This window comes from Carcharodon carcharias, chromosome 1 (assembly GCF_017639515.1).
Source record: "Carcharodon carcharias isolate sCarCar2 chromosome 1, sCarCar2.pri, whole genome shotgun sequence".
NCBI lineage: Eukaryota > Metazoa > Chordata > Chondrichthyes > Lamniformes > Lamnidae > Carcharodon > Carcharodon carcharias.
In genome coordinates this window covers 220,782,057-220,791,920 of record NC_054467.1, presented here as the reverse complement: position 1 = coordinate 220,791,920, position 9,864 = coordinate 220,782,057, and the positions used below count along the sequence as shown (strand labels likewise).

The 9,864-nt window shown below is 43.3% G+C and overlaps 1 pseudogene; it reads left to right on the top strand.

Moving 5' to 3' along the window:
* Positions 1 to 7,095: 7,095 nt before the first annotated feature.
* Positions 7,096 to 7,212, top strand: LOC121285621 (annotated as a pseudogene).
* Positions 7,213 to 9,864: the final 2,652 nt, after the last annotated feature.

Genomic DNA, 9,864 nt, shown 5'->3' with positions numbered 1-9,864 from the left:
ACTGTCCTGACTTGGAAATATATCACCGTTTCTTTACTGTTGCTGGGTCAAAATCCTGGAACTCCCTCCCTAACAGCACTGTGGGTGTACCTAGACCATAGGGACTGCAGCGGTTCAAGAAGGCGGCTCACCAGCACCTTCTCAAGGGAAATTAGGGATGGGCAATGAATGCTGGCCTAGCTAGTGACAGTCTTGTTCCATGAATGAATTAAAAAATATCTTCACTAATGTAAGTCCCCAGGGCCTGCAGATTTCTCACCCTCCTGCAAACAAACTGCCTGACATAAATTTATATAGAAGATGCAATACAAAAACCAGTCATTTGGTACAACTTTTGCTCTACCGAAGCTCCTCTTCATATAAACCTATCAACATATTCTTCAGTTTTGTTGTCCCCCATGTGTTTATCCAGCTTCCTCTTAAAGGCATCAATGATGATTGTTTCTGCCACTCATTTTGGTATCAAGTTTCACATCCTAACCTATCCTTTGTGTTAAATCTGGAATTCTTTTGAAGGTCAGTCTAAATTATTTGAATAAGGGTGATCTTCAGTATTTGACTGGGGTCAACATTGGAGCCATCGTATTCTGACAAGATGATATTGCATTGCTAGGAAAAGGTAACACTGCTCAAGAAGGTTAGCTGCAACAATAATCACAAACTGAAGAAGGAGACTCCTAAAGGTCAATACAGCAAGTCCTAGCTGCATCACCATCGTACATGGGAACCAGTGCTCATAATTGGTTAATTGAATGATTCAGCATAATACCAATTTGCATGGGACTGACTGAAGCTCAAAGCTGTAATGATACTCTTGTCAGGTCACCAAATAGTTTGCAGGAAAAAGAAACAATAAATACTTGAAATACTCAGCAGTTCTACGTATCTGTGGAGAGAGAAATAGAGTTAACCCTGGGTAGAGTTTTGCTGAGGTGACTGCAGTCCCTTACATCAGTTGGAGAACTGGTGGGAACCCTATGTCACCTTTTCATGAGGGAGTCCAAAGTTATTTTAGTCCAATCAGGTACTCACTTGGACAGTGTCAGGGCTCCCAGTGAATTAAGGCCCCAGAAGGACGAAAATCCCGTTGTGGAGAGCTGCTGACCAATCAAAGGCTAGCAACTCTCCAATACTTGCCAGTGCCACCTGGGGCGGAGACTGCTGCTGGTAATACAGTGAAACATTCACCCGGGATCATTGCTGGATCCTTGGAGAAAGCTAAGTGAGGTGGGTAGGGGTGTCACAGTGAGTGTTGTCACCGGCAAGAGCTGGTTAGTGGGGTCGCCAACCTCCTTCCCAATGCCAGGTCCCTTCATCGGGTACTGGGTGCCTGTGAACAAGGAAACCCCTGATAGGCGACTAACAAACCCGACAAGATTTGCTGTGCGGTTTTCTGTGGACATGGGAGACCTGTGCGATTCCAGCTAAATCCCTGAGCCACCATTAGATCCTGGTGGGCTCAGGGACAATTGGTCCCAAGTGGCTCGTTAATGAGCCTAATTGTCTTCCCACTTCTAGCAGGCAAGTTTCCTGCGATGGGCCCTTCCTGTCCCATTGCTGGGAATGGTACACGTGGCTCCCTGCCTGATTGCCCAAGCCCGCCCACCATCTTGCCGGCTCCAGCAGGTCCCATTAAATCCCACCCATTAACTCTGTTTTTCTCTCCATAATTGCTGCCTGACCCGCTGAGCGTTTCCAGCGCATTCAGTCTTTCTTTCAGGTTTCCAACATTCACAGTATTTTGCTTTTGAAATTGCTTGAAAGTGTATTTTTTTTCCCTGCTGAGGTCAGCACCTTACGATCTCGGCACTCGGACGTACTTGGCTGATTGGGTACACCCTTTACTCAGAGACTGTTGGTGCAATAATCTGAATCAGCCCTTTTGTAGTTTGCGGGCATACTTTCATTAGGCAGCTGATTAATGTGACCAACACTGTCATGGGCACCTATTCATTTACACTGGAAACAAGAAAGAACAATTAAACAAATTAATCTGGGATGTGTGGATCGATCAAATTGTGTAATTTATAATTTAGTGTTTAACGTGGGCACTCTGTTACTCTTGTTAATCTAGTCTCAACAGGAGTTTGCTTATGTTTTACTGGTCTTGCAGGGAAAAATAAAACCTAATTGTCAGGATTCTGGTTCCAGCATAGAGCAGACCCACTACTTGTCGGTAGTGCTAATGATAATAGGACGAATGATGGAAGCATTGATGTCAGGAGAAGGGGTCTTAGCACTTGGGGCTGGATTTCCCTCTTTTGGCAGTGTTGCATTCCGCCGGGGTTTCTGCCCCTTGCCCCTGCACTGCTGCAATCCTGGCCTATTTCCCTAGACGGAGGACCATTTATTATGCAGAGTGGGCTCCACAATCTAGGCCTGAGGAGTGATGGTAAGGAATTCAGTGTGCTCAGATAGAGACAGAGAGCCTAATAGAGGTCACTTCTTCCTCCTCTTGAACCCAATGCTATAGGTCATCAGAGAAGAGGGTCTACTTCCCTAAAGGACATTAGCAAACCAGATGGGCTTTTATGACAATCGATGATAGTTTCGTAACACCATTACTGAGACTAGCTTTCAATTCCAGATCCTTTTTTTATCACTGCCACTTTATTCAATGTTCTGCTACTCAATCCCATGGAGTGGCAGCAAGAGGAGTGAACCACAAGAAAATCCATTGAGAACCCAGATCCTGAAGGGTCATGAGGACTTGAAACGTCAACTCTTTTCTTCTCCACCGATGCTGCCAGACCTGCTGAGTTTTTCCAGGTAATTCTATTTTTGTTTTGGATTTCCAGCATCCACAGTTTTTTGTTTTTATCTCTGCCTTCCCCCTGCTTGCTTATACTTATTGCTGCTCCATTTTAAGACATGATCCTGCTGCATTTGGGAACTATCGCAGAGGAAACCCCAGCCTATTAGCTCTCCTGCTTTTTGTTAAATGCTCTAATAAAATGGTAGCAATCATATTGCACATGTCCCTTTTGTCATTAGTTGAGGTTATGATCTTTCAGGTTGTTACTTGTATCAACCCAACCTATTGCTAAGCACATATACATCTCCAGAGGCACAGAACACTACTTTATGAGGAAATTTCACTTCCTACCTCCAGAGTCAAGGCGCCACTGATGCCAAAGGTAATTTTCTGCTGCTGGCAATGATAAACAATGAGGTGGCCATTTAGCTCTGACATGATCAGTTTAGATTGAGGTTTTCTGAGCCTATTTGGCCGTACCGTCCTGGACCAATGTCACTGCCTTCATCTTACAGCATCTAGCTTTGGGTAATGTCGTTTTTAGATTGCTGACCAAAACAGACCTATCCCAAAAATCAGAAACATAAAGTCATGAGTGCACAGTTGCCTTTGCCTGTTTTTCTCTAACAGCCTCTCACAATCACAAACATCTACTTCCACCAATATAGCCGCTAGTCCTTCGATATGACCAAGATTGCCATTTATTCTTTCTGTGTTGTGTGCATTCATTTACATCTCAGTACAGGCTTCCCCAAATTTACTTAGAACTATTATAAGCATCAGTGACAGTGGAGTGAAGAAACTTTCATCCAATTATCTGTGCTGTTCAGGTAAATTTCAGATCTATTAAGTTACCCACTCACAGAGTCATTCTTAAATAAATAGGAATTAAATGTGGCTGAGTGCTCTGAACACTACACAGCATGTGGAAGCATATTAAGAATGAAGCATATTTAAAGATGTTGAGGCAGTAGATAAAATACAGATCGGATTCAATAAGACACGAATACAAAAGCAAAATACTGCAGATCCTGGAAATTTGAGCTTCCATTTCAATTCTCCACATTGCTCCTGCTTTGACCTTGTCCTTGGCCTGCTGCATTGTTCCAATGAACTCAATGCAAGCTTGAGAAACAGTACCTCATCTTTCAGCTGGGCACTTTACATCCTTCTGGAATCAACATTGAGAACAACAATTTTAGATCTAACCTTTGCCCCATTTGTTTTGTATTTTTTTGCTGGCTTGGTATTTTTCTCCCTTATTTCCTTTACTTTGCATTTGGATGGCAGCTATCCTGTCATTAACTCTTCTAGACACATCTTTTGTTTCTCTACTGTCCAGTTACCACTCCCTTTGTTCTTGCACCATGAAATCCTTTGTCATTGAATCTTTCCTGTCTTCCACCCTAACAGAGACCTTCCATTTTATTCTTCTTCCCACTCCCTCCCCCTTTCACTTACTCAAAGCCGACTACATTTCTAACTTTTCCCAGTTCTGATGAAAGATCACAGGCCTGAAACATTAACTCTGTTTCTTTCTCCATAGATGCCGCCAGACATGCTGAGTATTCACAGCGTTTTCTCTTTTTACTTTGCTAGGATACTGCCTATTGCAAGAAAACACAAATAAAAAAACTGAAAAATTGGTGCTGGTTTTGTTGGAAGCAGAGGAGATGAAAGTGTAATTTGATAGATTTTTTTTTAAATTCTGAAGGGATGAGAATGGTTAGAAATGGATTATTTCAAATGAATGAAAAATCTAGAGAACAAGAGGTCATAGACTGAATGTAAGAGATTTAAGACAGAGAACAGGGCAAGCATTTTTAAATGGAGGGATGCAAGACAGCAGAATGTACCAGCAGAGTTAGCAGTACTAACATTTAGGAATAGGTTAGCTACCTGGTCGAAGGAAAATGCTACAAAGGGATGCGGGAACACATGGGATTAGAATCAACATCAATAAGGATTGTTTGCACCAAATGACTTGTTACCATATTGCAACCATATAATCCAGATGTGCATGTAACTGGTACAAGCAATCAAGTGGACTTCATGGTATAGCTTACTTTTAATCAGATAACTGAGCACAAGGCTGTTTGTGTTAAACACTGCTAAGGAAATTTCACTTTAGTCAATATACTTATTCAAGAGGAGTATGTATTTGGTACAAAAGAGAAAATGCAGAGAAGAAATATCTGCAGTAATACAAATAGTTTTTTGGTAGACAGAGCTTGAGTATTGCTGAAAAAAATCATTTTGTTGAAGCTTTTCACCTTGCACTCATCAGGACAATTGCAAACATACCAATGTCAGGGAAAGCAACAAGTTTATACTGTATGAGAAGAGAGCGCTGATTACTTGACAAGTGAGCTCTGATTGGTAGAGGCATTGCCATGGAGAATGCATCAGTTAATGGTGATTGACAGTTAACTGCCAAGCAGAATCACAGAGTGCAGAAAAGGCCCTTTGGCCCATTGAGTCTGCACTGACACGTGAGAAACACCTGACCTACCTACCTAATCCCATTTACCAGCACTTGGCCCATAGCCTTGAATGTTATGACGTGCCAAGTGCTCATCCAGGTACTTTTTAAAGATTGTGAGGCAACCTGTCTCCACCACCCTCCCAGACAGTGCATTCCAGACCGTCACCACCCTCTGGGTAAAAAAGCTTTTCCTCACATTGTTTGAAATCTAAACAAGGCAGCTTGACTCTGATTGGTCAAGGCATTGCCCTGAGGAATGAACCAGTGAATGGCAATCGCTTATTTTGTTTAGCTGAAACAGGCACAATGTGTGTACATGATCTTTTTATCTGCAAAGAACTGGGCTCTGTGTATTAATATTTGTAGCTTCCAGTACATGCAAATGTGCCACATTGCGAGCCCGCCCGACAATCTTAAATTGGTTGTCAGTGTAATTTTTAGCCCACTGAGGATTATTTAGCAAATGTTGTCCAATCGAGGAATCACATCTAATGTTAGACACTATGTTTTGAGTTTTGTAAGTACGAGCTGGTTGAGTACGGTCTGTATCTTGTCCATTGTGAACAGTGGAAGGGACATGCTGTTTGATACGATTTGCCAGCCTTTGGGATGTACAGCCTACATACCTAGCATCACACTGGCACTGAAATTCATATTCCATATTACTCATTTGTGAGATAGGCAGACGTCTTTTTGGCTCGACAGCAGCATCCTGTTAGTACCGAATACCACTCGTTGGTACTGCTTAGCAACAGCATGAAACAGCTGTTGCTGTAATTTTTGAGATACCTTGTCCTTCCAGGGTAATCTGAGGTAGCACTGGGTACTTTTCAGGACTGAAAGTGACTTCAAATGATGCTTGGCAGATAACTGTCAGTCACCATTAATTGGTGCATTCATGGCAATGCCAATATCAATCAGAATCCACTTGCCAACCAATCAGCATCTCTCCTCACACAATATAAAGTCATTGCTTCCCCTGGCATCGATATTCTTGCGATTATTCTTGTGATTGACCTGATGCATGCAAGACAAAAAGCTTTGCAAAATGTCTTTTTTCAACAATAACCACAGTAAAATTAATTTAGAAAGAACAAAATATGAAAGGTTTAATAGACAGGTGGTAGTAGAGAATGAAAGAAGGAGAAAGGGATAGAGCATAGTTTGAGGCTAGAGGAGGAGGAGAAACACCCCTTCTTAGGCGACATTTTTCTCCTACGTCCTCTACAAGAATTAAAAATGAGTGCCAAAATGATCACTGTGCATTGAAGAAGGCATCGCTGATAGATGCTTTGTGACAAAGCTTCTGCACGTGCATTTTTATTTAGTCATCTGACCCCACTAATTCCTATTTACATGGTTTTAATTAAACACCATTCCCAAAGAGCCGAATCTGAATGGGAGTTCGCAAACCGGTATGTAAATAGGTTGGCCAATTCACAATTACTCAGACTGTGAAGAGAAAGGGAAGTGAGAAAAACAATTAATGTCCTTTGTTGTACTGTTGTTCTTTCCCCACTCCCTTCACTTGTCTTCACTGTGGTACAACTCTAGTGAGATATTTTTTCATGTCATTGCCAGCACAATTGGAAATTGAGAAATTGAATGGATATAATTAGTTCTAATTATATGAGGCTAATATTGAATATTCTTTGCACACTGTAAGATTAGAGCAAAACTCCAGCCTACAAGCTATATTCTCTGAAATGTTTTTGCTTGCCATCATGTTTTATGTCATTCACACCCATTTTAGAGTGAATGTTTTACACTGACCGAAAGTAGCCTTCAATACAGTGAGTGGTTGATTATGAGCAGCCTTTTGTCACCTGATCACAATTTAATATGGCTTACTGCTCACTGAGGCCATACTAGTCTGAAAACGCCCGATCTCGTCTGATCTCGGAAGCTAAGCAGACTCAGGCCTGGTTAGTACTTGGATAGGAGACCGCCTGGGAACCAGGTGCAGTAGGCTTTTGCTGGCTTGGCCTAAATAGCCAAGTGGTTATGGTACTGGGCTTGTAACCCCAAGATCAAGAGTTCAAATCTCACAATGGCAAAACTATGAAACAATGTAACTTCATCTGAAACAGATGGAAACGTGTTTGTACTCGAAAGAGTTACAAGAGGGCAAGGCTTGGCCTAAATAGTCAAGTGGTTATGGTACTGTGCTTGTAACCCCAAGATCAAGAGTTCAAATCTCACAATAGCAAACAATGTAACTTCATCTGAATAGGAACAGATGGAAACGTGTTTGTACTCGAAAGAGTTACAAGAGGGCAATATTTTCTCTGGCGGTTTTGTGTAGTGACATTTTCAAATGACTTTATGAGGCTCTCCTCCATTGTTTCTGGTGTTGTATGTTTTATTTTGAAATGAAATATTACCAGAGGAAAAATTACCAATGCATTGTAACACTATGTGCGTTTAGGGGTGATTCCATTGTTGCACGTTAATTAGTTTTTAAGGAAGAAAACACAAGGCCTCTGATTGGGAGAAAAATTGAAAAATATGGTGGATAGTCCTATGTACTAAAACTGAAATTTCACTTACTTAGTCACTATAAACCAGTGGCCTTAATTCTGAGCAGATTCCTGGAGTGCAAACCCTTAGGCAGTAAGAATTATGGAAGCCCATTTAATGAAAATAGAACTTGATAAACTTAATCATCGTAATACAATAAGCTTAATTCTAAACAGGAAAATTTGCAAAGTGCCATTCTCAAAATAATAAAAATTATGAAGTTTGATTTTTGTCTCCTGATTGGGGTACTAGCGGGATGGTGTCTGGCCTTAAGCCCTGCCAAGTCTTCCAATTGAACTTGGGGCAGCCAACGAAAGTTCCTGACTGAAACAAGTGGAAGTTTAAGTAACATATGCAACAACAGCTATATGCATTTATATAACACCTTGAGCATAGTAAACTGCCTCAAGATGCTGCACAGGAGTGTTATTAAACAAAATTGGACATCAAGACACATAAAGAATATTAGGGCAGAAGACCAGAAGTAAGAAGAAAGAACAGTAAGAGAGGCAGAGAGGTGGGTGGAGTGCCTGACATCAAGCTCCTCACTCCATTCGAGAGTCACTAGTTGGAGCTGGCTGGAGAGGGCATGGACTGTTCCTGCGGCAATAGCGATGTTGGCAGTGAACAACCACATGAGGATCTGCACCAGATCATCCTTCTGTCAATGCTACTCTGAGTCCACTGTTCTGTGTATAACCTGGCTGCCAAGCACTAATAGTCTCCATGTTCTCCTCTAGGCATATCTGCCATGTTGCCCTCAGGCAACCTTCACCCCAAGACCAACGCCAAGTGCACCTTGGATGAGGACCCTGAGGGCAGCACCATTGAAGACCCATTACAGCGCTCACCCACACCCTCCACCAGCGCAACGACACACACCTCGGTGGGACCTAGATGTAGAGCAGTCCCGGGACCACAATCTGATGGGCACAGCACACAATCTGTTCCAAAGCAGGTTGAGGCAGGGACATCCTTGGTTGCCGGCATGTGGAGGATCGCTGGAGGCAAGGGATCTGCTGAGTCCGAGTGAGATGATGAGCCTCTAGATTCGGTCCTCAATCAGTTGGCAGAGCCGCAAAGATAATCATGGGAACATCAGGAGGGGATGTCTGGTATACTCCTCAGATCGCAAGGTATGAAGGAAGAATCCGCCCACTTTCAGTGTGAGGTGATAGCGACAGCATGCTAATGCACTCAGGTCAACACTGGCAGGATGGCGGCCGCCATGGAGACCTTGGCCCATGACGTCGGTCTTGCACTGCTGCGCGGGCTGAACTCCATCGCTGACGCCATATTGGCCTTCAACAGTGTTAATGCGAAGGGGCGTGGGGCAGCTTGATCTCACTCCAGCTACCCCTTCTCCTCACGGAGTCAAACAGCATCCATTGGGCACTCATAAGGAGGAGGACTAGCAGCTTGACAACCTGGGGCCATCCACTCAGGTGACTCCAGGAATCTCCGGCTGATCCAAATCTCCTCTTCCTGTGACTCCATCATCTCCAGCTCTACAAGCCAAGGAGGGTGCACCTGGCCCACAGCCCACCGAAGTTACCACAGACAACAAGGTGTAGCAGTCAGTAGACTGCCTCCATGGGTTAGGCAGGTTAAGAAGATATAGTTGCATCGCATAGGCATGGACATTAATCACTTGTCTATAATGTTCATTATTGAAAATAAACTCCCAAGAATGTCTCCTTGTCTGTGGCTCATTGTTATGATGAGTAGTGTTCATGTCATTCAGATGTGAAACCTTTCTGCACAAGGTAAAGGCAGGTGTCTCAGTCTAGGGCCTCTTCCCTGTGCAGTGTGTCACCTTCAGAGCAAAGTGATGGTCCAGCCTCACACTCATGGACACATCAGTGATGCCTGCACCTCGATGGTGCTTGCTATTGCTGCCAGGGTCCAGCAAGGTGCCTACAAGCGATGGCTCAGTGTGGATCTCCAGCTGCATGCACAGGAGGCCCTGCCGCACCTTCAGCTTGAGGGTGGTGCTCCTCCCATTGTTGAGACAGGCATTTCCATTGCACTTTCCTTCTTCTCTACTTCCTGAAAGATATGAGGCATAAGGCATTCCGCTCGATCACCAGGCTCCAAAATCCTG